Genomic DNA, 21,058 nt, shown 5'->3' on the forward strand with positions numbered 1-21,058 from the left:
CAGAGAACTAGGGAAGTGTTACTGAGCGCTGATCTATTATTACAGAGAACTAGGGAAGTGTTACTGTGCGCTGATCTACTATTACAGAGAACTAGGGAAGTGTTACTGAGCGCTGATCTACTGTTACAGAGAACTAGGGAAGTGTTACTGAGCGCTGATCTATTATTACAGAGAACTAGGGAAGTGTTACTGTGCGCTGATCTACTATTACAGAGAACTAGGGAAGTGTTACTGAGCGCTGATCTACTATTACAGAGAACTAGGGAAGTGTTACTGAGCGCTGATCTATTATTACAGAGAACTAGGGAAGTGTTACTGAGCACAAATCTACCTACCTAATACTGTATTACAGATAACTAGATAAGTTATACTGTGCAGTGCCCTATACTTACTGTACTATATAGAACTAGATAAGTTATACTGTGCAGTGCCCTATACTTACTGTACTATATAGAACTAGATAAGTTATACTGTGCAGTGCCCTATACTTACTGTACTATATAGAACTAGATAAGTTATACTGTGCAGTGCCCTATACTTACTGTACTATATAGAACTAGATAAGTTATACTGTGCAGTGCCCTATACTTACTGTACTATATAGAACTAGATAAGTTATACTGTGCAGTGCCATATAATTACTGTACTATATAGAACTAGATAAGTTATACTGTGCAGTGCCATATAATTACTGTACTATATAGAACTAGATAAGTTATACTGTGCAGTGCCCTATACTTACTGTACTATATAGAACTAGATAAGTTATACTGTGCAGTGCTCTATACTTACTGTACTATATAGAACTAGATAAGTTATACTGTGCAGTGCCCTATACTTACTGTACTATATAGAACTAGATAAGTTATACTGTGCAGTGCCCTATACTTGCTGTACTATATAGAACTAGATAAGTTATACAGTGCAGTGCCCTATATTACTGTACTATATAGAACTAGATAAGTTATACCGTGCAGTGCCCTATACTTACTGTACTATATAGAACTAGATAAGTTATACCGTGCAGTGCCCTATACTTACTGTACTATATAGAACTAGATAAGTTATACTGTGCAGTGACCTATACTTACTGTACTATATAGAACTAGATAAGTTATACTGTGCAGTGCCCTATACTTACTGTATTATATACAACTAGATAAGTTATACTGTGCAGTGCTCTATACTTACTGTACTATATAGAACTAGATAAGTTATACAGTGCAGTGCCCTATACTTGCTGTACTATATAGAACTAGATAAGTTATACTGTGCAGTGCCCTATACTTACTGTACTATATAGAACTAGATAAGTTATACTGTGCAGTGACCTATACTTACTGTACTATATAGAACTAGATAAGTTATACTGTGCAGTGCCCTATATTACTGTACTATATAGAACTAGATAAGTTATACTGTGCAGTGTCCTATACTTACTGTACTATATAGAACTAGATAAGTTATACTGTGCAGTGCCCTATACTTACTGTACTATATAGAACTAGATAAGTTATACTGAGCAGTGCCCTATACTTACTGTACTATATAGAACTAGATAAGTTATACTGTGCAATGATCTATACTTACTGTACTATATAGAACTAGATAAGTTATACTGTGCAGTGACCTATACTTACTGTACTATATATAACTAGATAAGTTATACTGTGCAGTGCCCTATACTTACTGTACTATATAGAACTACATCAGTTATACTGTGCAGTGCCCTACACTTACTGTACTATATAGAACTAGATAAGTTATACTGTGCAGTGCCCTATACTTACTGTACTATATAGGACTAGATAAGTTATACTGTGCAGTGCCCTATATTACTGTACTATATAGAACTAGATAAGTTATACTGTGCAGTGACCTATACTTACTGTACTATATAGAACTAGATAAGTTATACTGTGCAGTGCCCTATACTTACTGTACTATATAGAACTAGATAAGTTATACTGTGCAGTGCCATATACTTACTGTACTATATAGAACTAGATAAGTTATACTGTGCAGTGCCCTATACTTACTGTACTATATAGAACTAGATAAGTTATACTGTGCAGTGCCCTATATTACTGTACTATATAGAACTAGATAAGTTATACTGTGCAGTGTCCTATACTTACTGTACTATATAGAACTAGATAAGTTATACTGTGCAGTGTCCTATACTTACTGTACTATATAGAACTAGATAAGTTATACTGTGCAGTGCCCTATACTTACTGTACTATATAGAACTAGATAAGTTATACTGAGCAGTGCCCTATACTTACTGTACTATATAGAACTAGATAAGTTATACTGTGCAATGATCTATACTTACTGTACTATATAGAACTAGATAAGTTATACTGTGCAGTGACCTATACTTACTGTACTATATATAACTAGATAAGTTATACTGTGCAGTGCCCTATACTTACTGTACTATATAGAACTACATCAGTTATACTGTGCAGTGCCCTACACTTACTGTACTATATAGAACTAGATAAGTTATACTGTGCAGTGCCCTATACTTACTGTACTATATAGGACTAGATAAGTTATACTGTGCAGTGCCCTATATTACTGTACTATATAGAACTAGATAAGTTATACTGTGCAGTGACCTATACTTACTGTACTATATAGAACTAGATAAGTTATACTGTGCAGTGCCCTATACTTACTGTACTATATAGAACTAGATAAGTTATACTGTGCAGTGCCATATACTTACTGTACTATATAGAACTAGATAAGTTATACTGTGCAGTGCCCTATACTTACTGTACTATATAGAACTAGATAAGTTATACTGTGCAGTGCCATATACTTACTGTACTATATAGAACTAGATAAGTTATACTGTGCAGTGCCCTATACTTACTGTATTATATACAACTAGATAAGTTATACTGTGCAGTGCCCTATACTTACTGTATTATATAGAACTAGATAAGTTATACTGTGCAGTGACCTATACTTACTGTACTATATAGAACTAGATAAGTTATACAGTGCAGTGCCCTATACTTACTGTACTATATAGAACTAGATAAGTTATACTGTGCAATGATCTATACTTACTGTACTATATAGAACTAGATAAGTTATACTGTGCAGTGCCCTATACTTACTGTACTATATAGAACTAGATAAGTTATACTGTGCAGTGCCATATACTTACTGTACTATATAGAACTAGATAAGTTATACTGTGCAGTGCCCTATACTTACTGTACTATATAGAACTAGATAAGTTATACTGTGCAGTGCCATATACTTACTGTACTATATAGAACTAGATAAGTTATACTGTGCAGTGCCCTATACTTACTGTACTATATAGAACTAGATAAGTTATACTGTGCAGTGCCCTATACTTACTGTACTATATAGAACTAGATAAGTTATACTGTGCAGTGCCCTATACTTACTGTACTATATAGAACTAGATAAGTTATACTGTGCAGTGCCCTATACTTACTGTACTATATAGAACTAGATAAGTTATATGGTGCAGTGCCCTATATTACTGTACTATATAGAACTAGATAAGTTATACTGTGCAGTGCCCTATACTTGCTGTACTATATAGAACTAGATAAGTTATACTGTGCAGTGCCCTATACTTACTGTACTATATAGAACTAGATAAGTTATACTGTGCAGTGACCTATACTTACTGTACTATATAGAACTAGATAAGTTATATGGTGCAGTGCCCTATATTACTGTACTATATAGAACTAGATAAGTTATACTGTGCAATGATCTATACTTACTGTACTATATAGAACTAGATCAGTTATACTGTGCAGTGCCCTATACTTACTGTACTATATAGAACTACATCAGTTATACTGTGCAGTGCCCTACACTTACTGTACTATATAGAACTAGATAAGTTATACTGTGCAGTGCCCTATACTTACTGTACTATATAGGACTAGATAAGTTATACTGTGCAGTGCCCTATATTACTGTACTATATAGAACTAGATAAGTTATACTGTGCAGTGACCTATACTTACTGTACTATATAGAACTAGATAAGTTATACTGTGCAGTGCCCTATACTTACTGTACTATATAGAACTAGATAAGTTATACTGTGCAGTGCCCTATACTTACTGTACTATATAGAACTAGATAAGTTATACAGTGCAGTGCCCTATATTACTGTACTATATAGAACTAGATAAGTTATACTGTGCAGTGCCCTATACTTACTGTACTATATAGAACTAGATAAGTTATACTGTGCAGTGATCTATACTTACTGTACTATATAGAACTAGATAAGTTATACAGTGCAGTGCCCTATACTTACTGTACTATATAGAACTAGATAAGTTATACTGTGCAATGATCTATACTTACTGTACTATATAGAACTAGATCAGTTATACTGTGCAGTGCCCTATACTTACTGTACTATATAGAACTACATCAGTTATACTGTGCAGTGCCCTACACTTACTGTACTATATAGAACTAGATAAGTTATACTGTGCAGTGCCCTATACTTACTGTACTATATAGGACTACATCAGTTATACTGTGCAGTGCCCTACACTTACTGTACTATATAGAACTAGATAAGTTATACTGTGCAGTGCCCTATACTTACTGTACTATATAGGACTAGATAAGTTATACTGTGCAGTGCCCTATATTACTGTACTATATAGAACTAGATAAGTTATACTGTGCAGTGACCTATACTTACTGTACTATATAGAACTAGATAAGTTATACTGTGCAGTGCCCTATACTTACTGTACTATATAGAACTAGATAAGTTATACTGTGCAGTGCCCTATACTTACTGTACTATATAGAACTAGATAAGTTATACAGTGCAGTGCCCTATATTACTGTACTATATAGAACTAGATAAGTTATACTGTGCAGTGCCCTATACTTACTGTACTATATAGAACTAGATAAGTTATACTGTGCAGTGACCTATACTTACTGTACTATATAGAACTAGATAAGTTATACAGTGCAGTGCCCTATACTTACTGTACTATATAGAACTAGATAAGTTATACTGTGCAATGATCTATACTTACTGTACTATATAGAACTAGATAAGTTATACTGTGCAGTGCCCTATACTTACTGTACTATATAGAACTAGATAAGTTATACTGTGCAGTGTCCTATACTTACTGTACTATATAGAACTAGATAAGTTATACTGTGCAGTGCCCTATACTTACTGTACTATATAGAACTAGATAAGTTATACTGTGCAGTGCCCTATACTTACTGTACTATATAGAACTAGATAAGTTATACTGTGCAGTGCCCTATACTTACTGTACTATATAGAACTAGATACGTTATACTGTGCAGTGACCTATACTTACTGTACTATATAGAACTAGATAAGTTATACTGTGCAGTGCTCTATACTTACTGTACTATATAGAACTAGATAAGTTATACTGTGCAGTGACCTATACTTACTGTACTGTATAGAACTAGATAAGTTATACTGTGCAGTGCCCTATACTTACTGTACTATATAGAACTAGATAAGTTATATGGTGCAGTGCCCTATACTTACTGTACTATATAGAACTAGATAAGTTATACTGTGCAGTGCCCTATACTTACTGTACTATATAGAACTAGATAAGTTATACTGTGCAGTGCTCTATACTTACTGTACTATATAGAACTAGATAAGTTATACTGTGCAGTGCCCTATACTTACTGTATTATATAGAACTAGATAAGTTATACTGTGCAGTGCTCTATACTTACTTTATTATATAGAACTAGATAAGTTATACTGTGCAGTGCCCTATACTTACTGTACTATATAGAACTAGATAAGTTATACTGTGCAGTGACCTATACTTACTGTACTATATAGAACTAGATAAGTTATATGGTGCAGTGCTCTATACTTACTGTACTATATAGAACTAGATAAGTTATACTGTGCAGTGACCTATACTTACTGTACTATATAGAACTAGATAAGTTATATGGTGCAGTGCCCTATACTTACTGTATTATATAGAACTAGATAAGTTATACTGTGCAGTGCCCTATACTTACTGTATTATATAGAACTAGATAAGTTATACTGTGCAGTGCCCTATACTTACTGTATTATATAGAACTAGATAAGTTATACTGTGCAGTGCCCTATACTTACTGTACTATATAGAACTAGATAAGTTATACTGTGCAGTGACCTATACTTACTGTACTATATAGAACTAGATAAGTTATACTGTGCAGTGCCCTATACTTACTGTACTATATAGAACTAGATAAGTTATACAGTGCAGTGCCATATACTTACTGTACTATATAGAACTAGATAAATTATACTGTGCAGTGTCCTATACTTACTGTACTATATAGAACTAGATAAGTTATACTGTGCAGTGCCCTATACTTACTGTACTATATAGAACTAGATAAATTATACTGTGCAATGACCTATACTTACTGTACTATATAGAACTAGATAAGTTATACAGTGCAGTGCCCTATACTTACTGTACTATATAGAACTAGATAAGTTATACTGTGCAATGATCTATACTTACTGTACTATATAGAACTAGATAAGTTATACTGTGCAGTGCTCTATACTTACTGTATTATATAGAACTAGATTAGTTATACTGTGCAGTGCCCTATACTTACTGTACTATATAGAACTAGATAAGTTATACTGTGCAGTGCCCTATACTTACTGTATTATATAGAACTAGATAAGTTATACTGTGCAGTGCCCTATACTTACTGTACTATATAGAACTAGATAAGTTATACTGTGCAGTGCCCTATACTTACTGTACTATATAGAACTAGATAAGTTATACTGTGCAGTGCTCTATACTTACTGTACTATATAGAACTAGATAAGTTATACTGTGCAGTGACCTATACTTACTGTACTATATAGAACTAGATAAGTTATACTGTGCAGTGCCCTATACTTACTGTACTATATAGAACTAGATAAGTTATACTGTGCAGTGCCCTATACTTACTGTACTATATAGAACTAGATAAGTTATACTGTGCAGTGCCCTATACTTACTGTACTATATAGAACTAGATAAGTTATACTGTGCAGTGCCCTATACTTACTGTACTATATAGAACTAGATAAGTTATACTGTGCAGTGTCCTATACTTACTGTACTATATAGAACTAGATAAGTTATACTGTGCAGTGCCCTATACTTACTGTACTATATAGAACTAGATAAGTTATACTGTGCAGTGCCCTATACTTACTGTACTATATAGAACTAGATAAGTTATACTGTGCAGTGTCCTATACTTACTGTACTATATAGAACTAGATAAGTTATACTGTGCAGTGCCATATACTTACTGTACTATATAGAACTAGATAAGTTATACTGTGCTGTGCCCTATACTTACTGTATTATATAGAACTAGATAAGTTATACTGTGCAGTGCCCTATACTTACTGTACTATATAGAACTAGATAAGTTATACTGTGCAGTGACCTATACTTACTGTACTATATAGAACTAGATAAGTTATACTGTGCAGTGCCCTATACTTACTGTACTATATAGAACTAGATAAGTTATACAGTGCAGTGCCATATACTTACTGTACTATATAGAACTAGATAAATTATACTGTGCAGTGTCCTATACTTACTGTACTATATAGAACTAGATAAGTTATACTGTGCAGTGCCCTATACTTACTGTACTATATAGAACTAGATAAATTATACTGTGCAATGACCTATACTTACTGTACTATATAGAACTAGATAAGTTATACAGTGCAGTGCCCTATACTTACTGTACTATATAGAACTAGATAAGTTATACTGTGCAATGATCTATACTTACTGTACTATATAGAACTAGATAAGTTATACTGTGCAGTGCTCTATACTTACTGTATTATATAGAACTAGATAAGTTATACTGTGCAGTGCCCTATACTTACTGTACTATATAGAACTAGATAAGTTATACTGTGCAGTGCCCTATACTTACTGTATTATATAGAACTAGATAAGTTATACTGTGCAGTGCCCTATACTTACTGTACTATATAGAACTAGATAAGTTATACTGTGCAGTGCTCTATACTTACTGTACTATATAGAACTAGATAAGTTATACTGTGCAGTGCCCTATACTTACTGTACTATATAGAACTAGATAAGTTATACTGTGCAGTGCCCTATACTTACTGTACTATATAGAACTAGATAAGTTATACTGTGCAGTGTCCTATACTTACTGTACTATATAGAACTAGATAAGTTATACTGTGCAGTGCCCTATACTTACTGTACTATATAGAACTAGATAAGTTATACTGTGCAGTGCCCTATACTTACTGTACTATATAGAACTAGATAAGTTATACTGTGCAGTGTCCTATACTTACTGTACTATATAGAACTAGATAAGTTATACTGTGCAGTGCCATATACTTACTGTACTATATAGAACTAGATAAGTTATACTGTGCAGTGCTCTATACTTACTGTACTATATAGAACTAGATAAGTTATACTGTGCAGTGCCCTATACTTACTGTACTATATAGAACTAGATAAGTTATACTGTGCAGTGTCCTATACTTACTGTACTATATAGAACTAGATACGTTATACTGTGCAGTGCCCTATACTTACTGTACTATATAGAACTAGATAAGTTATACTGTGCAGTGCCCTATACTTACTGTACTATATAGAACTAGATAAGTTATACTGTGCAGTGCCCTATACTTACTGTACTATATAGAACTAGATAAGTTATACTGTGCAGTGCCATATACTTACTGTACTATATAGAACTAGATAAGTTATACTGTGCAGTGCCCTATACTTACTGTATTATATAGAACTAGATAAGTTATACTGTGCAATGATCTATACTTACTGTACTATATAGAACTAGATAAGTTATACTGTGCAGTGCCCTATACTTACTGTACTATATAGAACTAGATAAGTTGTACTGTGCAATGATCTATACTTGCTGTATTATATAGGACAAAAGGGAGTGATACTATGTAGTGAGCTGTACATACTGGACTATAGAGAATTAGAGAAGTGATACTGTGCAGTGATATATACTGTACTTAGTGCATTATATAGAACTTTAATAGTATAAACAACCCTGGGACGTTGTACTGTGCCAGGATCTATATGCCATGTACTATATAGAATTAAAGAAATATTAATGCATAGGGATCTATATGTACTATATTATATAGAACTAAGATAATATTACTGCATAGGGATCTATATGCCATCTACTGTATAGAATTAAATAAATATTAGTGTGCAGGGATCTATATCTACTGTATTATGTAGAACTAAGGAAATATTGTACAGGGATATATATGTACTATATTATATAGAACATCCATGGAACTAAGGATGTGATAGTGTATAGAGTACTGTATATACTGAGTACTAATAGTGTATATGAACTGTATTATATAGAGCTAGGGAAGTTTTACTGTCTAGGGATATATATGTACTGTACTATATAGAACTACAGTAAGGAAGTGATACTGTGTAGGGATCTATATGCACTGTCCTATATAGAACTAAGGACATTTTATTGTACAGAGATCTATATGTACTGTACTATATAGAACTAAGGAAGTGATACTATACAGGGATCTATATGTACTGTATTATATAGAACTAAGGAAGTGATACTATACAGGGATCTATATGTACTGTATTATATAGAACTAAGGAAATATTCTACAGGGATATGCAGTATATGTACTGTATGATATAGTACTAGAGAAGTTTTATTGTGTAGGGATCTATATGTACTGTACTATATAGAACTAAGGAAGTGATACTGTGTAAGGCTCTATATGTACTGTATTATACAGTACTAAGGAAATATTATTGTACACGGATATATATGTACTGTATTATATAGTACTAGAGAAGTACACGGATATATATGTACTGTATATTATAGAACTAAGGAAGTAAATGTTATGTAGAGATCTATATGTACTGTATTATAAAGTGTTAAGGAAATATTATTGTACAGAGATCTATATTTACTGTATTATATAGAACTAAGGAAATATTATTGTGCAGGGATTTATATGTACTATACTATACAGGTGTAGGGAAGTGTTACTGTGTAGGGATGTAGTAATCCTGTCTTATACTCAGAGTACATTATATATATGTATAATTTCTGGTGATATACTCGGTCGATCCCTTTACACCAGCCATGTGTGTGTTTTCTGCATCCTCTTGTTGAGCGAGGTGCAAAAAGTGTCTCAAGTACATAACAGATGTGATACCCGGCAGGTATGGCAGGTTCTGGCATAGAAATTTTACAAAATTAGTAAGTGTCTTCCAGTGAGGAAGTGATACTGAGCGACCACATTACATAATACAGTGAAACCTCTGAGAAGACCCCTAATCGTAGATGACCTCGTATCTAGCTGACCACCACCTCTCCAGTCCTCACCACACTAGATGAACATCTCTCTGTACTACTACCTCTATAGACAACCATCTCTCTAGACAACAGCCTCCCTGCATGACCATCTCTCTAGACAACCACCTTATTAGATGACCACCGCTCTATTCGACCACTATTAGATGACCACCGCTCTATTCGACCACCTTATTAGATGACCACTGCTCCATTCAACCACCTTATTAGATGACCACCGCTCCATTCGACCACTTTATTAATGACCACCGCTCCATTCGACCACCTTATTAGATGACCACCGCTCCATTCGACCACCTTATTAGATGACTACTGCTTCATTCGACCACTATTAGATGACCACCGCTCCATTCGACCACCTTGTTAGATGACCACCGCTCCATTCGACTACCTTTTCAGATGACCACCGCTCCATTCGACCACCTTATTAGACGACCACTGCTCCGTTTGACCACCTTATTAGATGACCACCGCTCCATTCGACCACTATTAGATGACCACCGCTCTATTCGACCACCTTATTATATGACCACCACTCCATTCGACCACTATTAGATGACCACCGCTCCATTCGACCACTATTAGATGACTACCGCTCCATTCCACCACCTTATTAGATAACCACCACTCCATTCGACCACTATTAGATGACCACCGCTCCATTTGACCACCTTGTTAGATGACCACTGCTTCATTCGACTACCTTATTAGATGATCACCGCTCCATTCGACCACCTTGTTAGATGACCACTGCTCCATTTGACCACCTTATTAGATGACCACCGCTCTAGATGACCACTTTCCAATGCAATTTCGTTAGATCTTTGGATAAACAGCAGTTGCCTATAGTAATGTACTGTATAGACTGAAGAAGTGATACTGAGCAATCACCTCTTTATATTATATGGGCTGCGGAAGTGATATACAGAAATCACCCATAGATAATAAATTATGTAGTCCATGGAAGTGATACTGAGCAGTAACCTATTCACAATAAATCATATAAATTGTGGAAATGATACTGAGCAGTTGCCTATATACAGTGGATTATAGACACTATAGAAGTGATACTGAGCAGTTGCCTATATACAGTGGATTACAGACACCAAAGACGTGATACTGAGCAGTTGCCTATATACAGTGGATTACAGACACCATAGAAGTGATACTGAGCAGTTGCCTATATACAGTGGATTACAGACACCATAGAAGTGATACTGAGCAGTTGCCTATATACAGTGGATTACAGACACCATAGAAGTGATACTGAGCAGTTGCCTATATACAATGCATTATAGACACCATAGAAGTGATACTGAGCAGTTGCCTATATACAGTGGATTACAGACACCAAAGACGTGATACTGAGCAGTTGCCTATATACAGTGGATTATAGAGACTGTGGAAGTGATACTGAGCAGTTGTTTTTATACAGTGGATTATAGAGACTGTGGAAGTGATACTGAGCAGTTGCCTATATACAGTGGATTATAGAGACTGTGGAAGTGATACTGAGCAGTTGCCTATATACAATGCATTATAGACACCATAGAAGTGATACTGAGCAGTTGCCTATATACAGTGGATTATAGAGACTGTGGAAGTGATACTGAGCAGTTGCCTATATACAGTGGATTATAGAGACTGTGGAAGTGATACTGAGCAGTTGTTTTTATACAATGAATCGCAGCAGCTGTGGAAGTGATTCTGAGCATTCTCCTATATACAATGAATTATAGAGACAGTGGAGATGATACTTAGCAGTTGCCTATATACATTGGATCCTATAGACTGTGGAAGTGATACTGAGCATATGCCGAGTCCCCATTAATGTCAGACCATAAGGAGCTGCTGTTTTAGTTGCCCATTGATAAATGTGTAGGGCAGAGGAGAGCACGGAGGTTGTACTGAGCACTCGTGAAATGAACATCTGGAGGACGGAGGAGAAGTTACCCCTAAGGGAATTGTTAATGTTTCGGGGAATCAGGGGGTGATTGTGCCCCTCACTGCATTACACCACTACTCACTGTATACACCGCAGCATGGATCCTGGACACATGTAATAAACTTCCCATGCATTGCATAAGTATCCAACCCCCCACCTTACATCACATGCACAATGCAAATGTATTCCAGGAGGCCCCCATCGATCGCAGCCACGAATACAGCTCTGCTCGCCATCCCCAGAATATTTATCTCCATGTTTATCTGCGTCCTCCCTCAACTCCATCGAAACATCAGTTCCCTGCCTAAGAAAAAGCAACAGAACTGTCCATCCTGGGCCTCCTGGTGCACGAACAGAATGCCAGCACTACAGTAAACACTGACACACAGCAGTAGAAGACAGGCAACAAGGTAACGGAGGGACGTAATGCTACAAAATACAGATTTGTATGTAGGGAAAGCTGGGTAGCTTAAGATGGAAGTGCCCTTTAAATCCTATATGTCATATACCCTATAGAGGCAACAGGATTGAGAGCGATTTGGTAAACGGGCTCCAACTGCACCATATTCTCACCTCTATGACGGCAAGAGGAGTCTTGTAGCAGAAGACAACACTGCGGAGGTGCCGCTGTGGAAGGAATACTCAATGAGCTGCCTTGAGATCTATACGGCTTGATCCCCTATAGGAGAGGACAGGGGGGCAGAAGATCTGTATAGATCCCTCTATACCCTTCCAGTGTAGTCCATGACCCTAATACTAATCCTATAGGCTCTCCAATGCCTTGTGCCACAGGTAATACTGGCACCGTGCAAGGAGGCGACACGGCGGCATCACCTGGCAGGGATATTATATATTATATACAGTCAGCTATAGCCTCCGGTGACTGCAGGCAATGCTGAGTACAACCCTGGACGTGGATGCATTACCGCCAGCCATTCCCCATGCATGGCACACCATGGCACATAACAGGCGTCAGATGGCAACGTTACCTGGTGAGAAGTTTGCGCCGGAGCCGCGCTGTGATCCTCATATGTCAGGATTCATCCTTTAGGAATCAGGACTGCAGTCTCTGCTAGAAAAAGGATGCTCTATCCTATACTACACCCTCCGAGTTCCTATTGCCTGCCCTCCCTACCATCATCATCATCCCCCCCCCCACCACCATTACACACCCACCTCTCTGCTATCTTCCCCCTCTGTTTCTTCCCTTCTATCCCCCTGCTTCTCCTCAGATCAGTGACTTGATTGATAGGACGGGCTCGCTGAGCCCACCCACTCCTGTTTTTTTACTGAATAGGAAGGAAAAAAAAAAAAAGGCATAGGGAGAAGATGGGAGGGGGCGCGGGATACAGAAGCATGAATGAAAACTGTAGCCAGCACTGCAGACAGGCTCCATGGTATTCCCTGCATCCCTGTCTAATCCATAGGATACCCTGACAGTAAATAATGGTGCCCCCTCGCTGCCCGCTGCCCTGGAGGGGCCTAGAATCTCTAGGCGAAATGCTCTTTTGCAGCCATGATGTGAGCAAATATTCGATGCATCGATTCTATCCAGGTAGCTGTCAATCACACCGGCTCCAAGGACACGGCACAGGCCCTGGTTCGTCATCAGGGGGGTATTTTTTTTTATCAATGGAGCCTGTGACGAAGGCCGAAGCTACAGCAGGGGAAGCGAATGGTTAAATTAGGACGATTGTCCATTTACCACACTGCTGCGATGTGTGATCCAGCCCGAAGGCAAGGCTGCAGCTGTGCGTTTCTTAGATGGTCAGGTGTAGCAGAGCTGAGGTTGCCATTTGGTGCATTAAGAATATTGATACAACACATTTGGCTCTGCTGCATCTGTATGTGCAATGTTTTGCAGCTGTGCGTGGTCAGGATGCTGCAGATGCAAGAAGAATGCACCGATCAGCCATAATATTAAAACCACGGATAATCAGGTGACAAGGGCGCCTCTTAGTGGTAGGATATATTAGGCGGCAAGTCAATGGTCAGTCCTTCAGTTTGATGTACTGGAAGCAGGAAAAATGGGGAAGCGTAAGGATGTACGGGCTGAATTGTGATGGTGATGGGACACGGTACCCACTGGATGGACAATATAGGTTCTCGTCTCTTGGGGTTCCTCTATCGTGGGTCAATAGTCATGTAGTCAATGATAGAGACAGAACTCAAAGTAGTTGTTGATACTTTATTCAAACCTAAAGGGCATCAGAAATTTGGGGGGGTAATTAAAGTGCCTTTCTTCAGGCTTGTTAGTTATAATGTCACGTTTCAGGTTAGAGATGACCGAACCAATTTGAATTTGAAATTTTTTGGGCCCGCCACCCATAAATCATTATTAACCCTGCATTCTCATCAGACCTCAAAGTATAACAATTGGGGGCAAGTTAAGGTGCCCTGAAAAAATAACGCTGGTTCTAGTTGGACCAGGACATGGCTTTGGTCAAACCCTAAAGCATCTATAGAGTACCTTGGTGTCTAGATTCCTAAAAGGTTTGTTACAAATTTTCCAAAAACATCTAGTTTGGGTGATTTAGGACCTAGGGGAGGTGCACAGGAAAAAAACAGTGATGCTCGCCCGTTCTCATCTCTCATAGGTTCCGTCATGGCGTCCAGTCTTCTATCCCGATTTCTCCCATCCTCTTGGGTGGTGCTGTCAAAGTGTTATGATGTCATCCGGGAGTATGGAAGATGTCGAAAGACTTCCCAGGCATCCATTTTTGACTCAAACAAAAACTTGGGGGCACCTTGCACACAAATCTCACGAGATATGCCCATCATTATTTCAGGTATGTAGTGGTTACTACCTACCAAGAGTGGTCCAAGGAAGGACAACCAGTGAACTGGCGACAGAATCACGGGCGCTCAAAGATATTGATGCACATCGAAAGTGAAGGCTAGCCTGTCTGGCCCAATACCACAGGACCATGGAGCAATGGAAGACGGTGTCCTAGTCCTGAGTACATTTTCTTTTACATTATGTGCACAGCCCAGAGTCTTGTGTTACCTACTTGGGGTACAGATGGCACCAGGAGACACTACAAGAAGAAGTCAAGGTGGGCTGATGTTCTTGGCCAAGTTCTGCTGGAAACCTCCCGGGATTATGTGGATGTTATTGTGACATGTACCACATTGTTCAGACCAAGTACCCCTTTCATAGCAGTGGTGCCCCCTAATGGCAGTGGCTTCCTACAGCAGAATACTGCAAAAACTGTTCAGAAATGGTCTAAGGAACATGGCAGCAAGATCAAGGGGAAGACTTCAAAAATCTCCAAAGTCCCCAGATCTCAGTCTGGTCTATCATCTGTGGGATCTGCTAGAAAAAAAAAACATGTCTGATCCATGGAGGCCACAACAAGTAACTTTACAGGATCTTAAAGGATCTGCTACCACAGAAGCCGACAGAGAGCTTGTGGAGTCCTCAAAGCTCAAAAGGAACCTACACAGTATTAGTCAGGAGGTTTTAAAGGGGACCTTTCACCACCTCCAGTTCTTTGCATCCTTCAATAGACTCCTCCCCATTGATTGTTGTGCAGTTAGAATTTTTTCGGTAGCCCCTGCTGGTCCAAAGAAGTCAGTGCAGTTAGTTTTGGTGCCTGACCGTGAGAGATTTCAAGGAAGGAAGTAGCTTTCCATATTAGCTCTCATTGGGTATTTCCTCTGTCACCTCGTTCTCATTGACAGCCTTCAATGGATACTTCATGAATGTACTATCATAAGAAAAACAGTCCGCCCTCTTTTGAACTGTATAGCGTTCCATATCGAGACATAAAACTGATTAATCGATCACCTCTGTAAATGCAGAAGTTTTGGCAGTGTGCTAGTCAGGAGCATTCAGGTATGTGTCAATGCCAAGGAGGAAAGACATCAGCAATGATCTTAGAGAGACAATTGCTGCTGCCCATCAATCTGGGAATGGTTATAAACAATTTGATGTCGCTCAATCTACAATGAGAAAGATTATTCGTAAGTAGAAAATATTCAGGACAATCTTCCCAGGAGTGGACGTGCAGCAAGGTCAGACCGATCAATGCTCAGAGAAATTTCAAGAAATCCAAAGGCTAAAAAAACTGGAGTCAGACTGGACTATTACAGCTTGTAAAACGTTTTTAGCATCAGTGAAGATCTTAATCAGTCCATATGTTGTAAATATCTATATTACGAAAACTCATCCGAATGTTGAATTTGTACGGTATAATAAGTGTAACAAGAAAATCTATTACATTATATTGTCATGGGCAATAGCCAAAGGAGCTGATATATCAGGCTATGAATTGTAAAAGAGGGCCATTGTTCCCTTAACTCCTGAAGGATTTGGCCTATCTTGACCTTAGAGGGGTTTCCAATTTTTTTTTTTGCATCAATAGGGGCTGAGCTCCCATTTCTTGATATGTAACAAGAGGGTGGACTGTTTTTCTCATGATAGTACATTTATGATGTATCCATTGAAGGCTGTATAAATACACACGCCTTTAGCTCCCCCTAGCGAGAGGATAGAAGCCTTAAAATATCCTAACACCTTGTTAGTAGGGGCACAGTTACAGGAGGGGCGTAGTTAGCAGTTGCATCCAGACCAAAAAGACTCGATGCTATGTTAGAGGACAAAGATTTTTCCTTGGGGCCTGGTAGCGGCACTTTTTGCTTCTTTTTGGTAGAGTGAGCCTGTTACGGGACCGTCATCCTTTAGTTGTGGTATAGGAGTATCAGTCTCTCTCTGTAAGACTCAACAAATCTGTGCATTAGGCTGACACCTCTACATTTCATTATGAAAAGTGTAATGCTTCATTTTTCCTGTGGGGGAGCTGCAGGAAAATAGTACACTTACTTCTATGTTCTCCTGTACCCTACAGATGATTATTGGGCCACTCTCTGATCAGCTTGTAAAGGGGACAAACATTGTACCCTAAAGGCTAAAGGTTTACGCCTTCTGCCTAGGTGTTACATGTAGTCTATTACAAAATCTGCAACAAACCCTTCAACTATGATGTATGGTGCTTAGGACAAGACTCCTTATGGACCCCCTTAGACCTGGGCTTTGATATGGCGGCACTCTTCACACACCCCCGGCCTTCTCATACAGTGGTCTATCCACCTGTTACATAAGCGCTAATTCAAATTTAACAAAAACAAAACCTGCGATGGTCCCGCAGAGAAACCCCCCTCATCGGCGGTGGCCACCCGGTCACCTATTTATAGGTCTTTTATTCTTTGATGGTTACATGATGAATATGTGTGACCCTGCAGAATTGCTTTTACAGAACAAGTGTCCTTGAAGAAGAGCCGGCGAGTGAGATGTTGATCGTGGTTGTTGGATTAAAAAGATGGAAAATTACTGAAATGCCATTAGTTACTGTGCGACAAGACTGATGTTAGGAACATCTATTGTGAGCACGCGCGGCCATGAAATGCGTCTGTTCACTACGTCTATACAGGAAGAACACGTCCTGTTTTTGTTCGGGAGTTTATCCGCAGGTCAATGTCTATTAGGTGGAGGTGCCAATAACCAACCTGCTATTGTTCTAGGACTCTAGGTATCAACGTTCTTCTTGGATCTCAGATCTTCTATGTCACATCGCTCTGTTACTTTGGTTTATTCTCTAGAACCAGTATATATATAAAGTATCATTCTAATTTTCTCTTAGCCGTGGTGTCCAATTCCAAAGGGGTGTAACAAGAGTTAAATATTGATAACCTATCCTTAGTATAGGTCATCAATATCTGATCATGGGGGTTCAACAACTGGAACCCCCAGGGATCAGCTGCTCATTCAATCGTCATGTGGCCTGTTTGTAGGTCAATCCCATTCAAGTGACTGGGGCTGAGCTGCGGTACTAAGCAAGGCCACTATATAATATACAGCGCTGCTAGTCACACTAAAGCGATGTATATTAGATACTCTGTCCTGGAACTATTTCCAAAATCTGACACAAGGGTAAAAAGACCTCACAAATTTTATACATGAGATTTGCCCAGTAATGTCACCTCGGTAATCACCTCCATTCGATTACTTAAAGTCATCCCTCTTCTCTGCACCCCTCCTACTGCCACTCTCATCCTCCTCCTCTCATAGGACAATATATACTGCCCAGCACCTAGTGAGACTGCGCACCCACCTGCCTCACAACCAATCCCAGGTGAACCCTGGCTTCATAAAGGAAGGTGCCTGAGCAAATTTTGGCTCCCAGCTTGCTAGTTCATCCAAAGGTGTTCTTGTGATTTCTGTCTGCCTATGTTTGATCTTGGCCCGTTTCCTGACCTTGAACCGATGCTGCCTGTCCTTTCACCGAGATTACTGACTACGAACAAACTTCTCCTGTCCTGACCTCAACCTGTATTTTTGACTGGGCTCCCATCTGTTTCCTCTGTGCAACAACCAGTGTCTCTCGACCCAGCTGGGTCAGCTGTCACCCATGTTGGGACTGCTACAAGTGGGAGTGACTCATGGTCCCCTGCACTGAAGTCCAGATGCCCTTTAAAAATAACATTGGAAGCAGTTGGACCAGGATATGGCTTTGGTCGACCCTAAAGCAACCCTGGAGTCTAGATTACTAAAAGGTTTGTTATGAATTTTCAAAAAATCTTGGATTTGGTGAAATCCAAGATTTTTGGAGTTCCCCATCCACAAATCACTATTATACTCTGAGATCTCTTCAGACCCCAGAGTATGAAAGTGGAGGAGAAGTGCGGTAACATGACAGACACTGATGCTCACCTCGGTGCCCCTAAGGTGCCCATTGACCCATTGTAGTCATCTTATAGCCTCTTTTGGCCTCCTAGGTGATGTCATGGGTTGCTCAGTCTTGAGATTGGATCTAAGTGGGGTGCACTAACATCATGAGCTTGTGTCACAGTGTCCAGGCCACCGTGGCCCAATCACAGGTCTCAGCAGTTTTCCAGGGCTCGTGATGTCACCCAGAAAATTGGAAGATGACCAAAGAGGATTGTGATGGACCACCAGATTGGATAAGGGGAGTCTTGAGGAGGTGAGAGAAGGTATCAGTGTTTATAAGGTTTCCCCCATAGGCCTCCACTTATGGGATCTGAAGAGAGTAAAATAAAAGCCCTTCTGGTTCGGACCCAATTGGAACTGGTGGGTGAACCTTTCGAATATTTGTGAAAGGAGCCTCACGAAGTTCGCCCATCTCTATTGTCGATATTGTGATAAGGGCGCCTCTTAGTGGTAGGATATATTAGGCAGCAAGTCAATGGTCAGTCCTTCAGTTTAAATACTGCCCAGCACCTAATAAGCCTGCACGCCCACCTGCTATTGTGTCTCACAGCCAATCCCAGGTGAACCCTGGCTTCTTAAAGGAAGGTGCCTGAGCAAATTTTGGTTCGCAGCTTGCTAGTTCATCCAAAGCTGTTCTTGTGATTTCTGTCTGCCTATGTTTGACCTTGGCCTGTTTCCTGACCTTGAACCGATGCTGCCTGTCCTTTCACCGAGATTACTGACTACGAACAAACTTCTCCTGTCCTGACCTCAACCTGTATTTTTGACTGGGCTCCCATCTGTTTCCTCTGTGCAACAACCAGTGTCTCTCGACCCAGCTGGGTCAGCTGTCACCCATGTTGGGACTGCTACAAGTGGGAGTGACTCATGGTCCCCTGCACTGAAGTCCAGATGCCCTGCAAAAATAACATTGGAAGCAGTTGGACCAGGATATGGCTTTGGTCGACCCTAAAGCAACCCTGGAGTCTAGATTACTAAAAGGTTTGTTATGAATTTTCGAAAAATCTTGGATTTGGTGAAATCCAAGATTTTTGGAGTTCACCATCCACAAATCACTATTATACTCTGAGATCTCTTCAGACCCCAGAGTATGAAAGTGGAGGAGAAGTGCGGTAACATGACAGACACTGATGCTCACCTCTCACCTAGGTGCTCCTAAGGTGCCCATTGACCCATTGTGGTCATCTTATAGCCTCTTTTGGCCTCCTAGGTGATGTCATGGGTTGCTCAGTCTTGAGATTGGATCTCAGTGGACATGTGGGGTGCATTAACATCATGAGCTTGTGTCACAGTGTTCAGGCCCCTGTGGCCCAATCACTGGTCTCAGCAGTTTTCCAGGGCTCGTGATGTCACCCAAAAAGTTGGAAGATGACCAAAGAGGATTGTGCTGGACCACCAGATTGGATAAGTGGAGTCTTGAGGAGGTGAGAGAAGGTATCAGTGTTTATGAGGTTTCCCCCATAGGCCTCCACTTATGGGAGAGTAAAATAAAAGCCCTTCTGTTTAGGCCCAAACAGGTTCAGTCCCAATTGGAACTGGTGGGTGAACCTTTCGAATATTTGTGAAAGGAGTCTCACGAAGTTCGCCCATCTCTATTGTCGACTAGCAATCCATTCTACTCAAGTGACCACAAGCGACTGGGTTGACAGATTTTACCTGACGCTTGTTTTTAGCGGATCACAATAGCTTTGTTGTGAAGTCCGGCTCTATTGGATCAATCATATTTTGCAGCCGGCATTGTGTTATAAAGAGGAGCCATTAAGGTAAATCACCACCCACAAAGACAGCTGCGTGACACAAACACAAGACAGGAACGCCGGGAAGAAAAGATGCGGATGGGGCTCTTCACAAAAGAATACATTATTGGCTGCCACACGTAAAGAAAGGAG

At 39.3% G+C, this 21,058-nt stretch overlaps 1 protein-coding gene across 1 annotated transcript in view; it reads right to left on the reverse strand.

Annotated features, from left to right (window-relative positions):
- The window catches only part of PTPN5 (protein tyrosine phosphatase non-receptor type 5), a 56,530-nt gene extending 42,990 nt beyond the window's left edge, over positions 1–13,540 (reverse strand). Inside the window, exon 1 of the mRNA XM_075281214.1 lies at positions 13,429–13,540. The gene's annotated coding sequence lies outside the window, so the exon portion shown is untranslated. The remainder of the gene's footprint in view (positions 1–13,428) is intronic.
- Positions 13,541–21,058: the final 7,518 nt, after the last annotated feature.

The sequence above is a fragment of the Leptodactylus fuscus genome, chromosome 7, assembly GCF_031893055.1.
Source record: "Leptodactylus fuscus isolate aLepFus1 chromosome 7, aLepFus1.hap2, whole genome shotgun sequence".
Lineage (NCBI taxonomy): Eukaryota > Metazoa > Chordata > Amphibia > Anura > Leptodactylidae > Leptodactylus > Leptodactylus fuscus.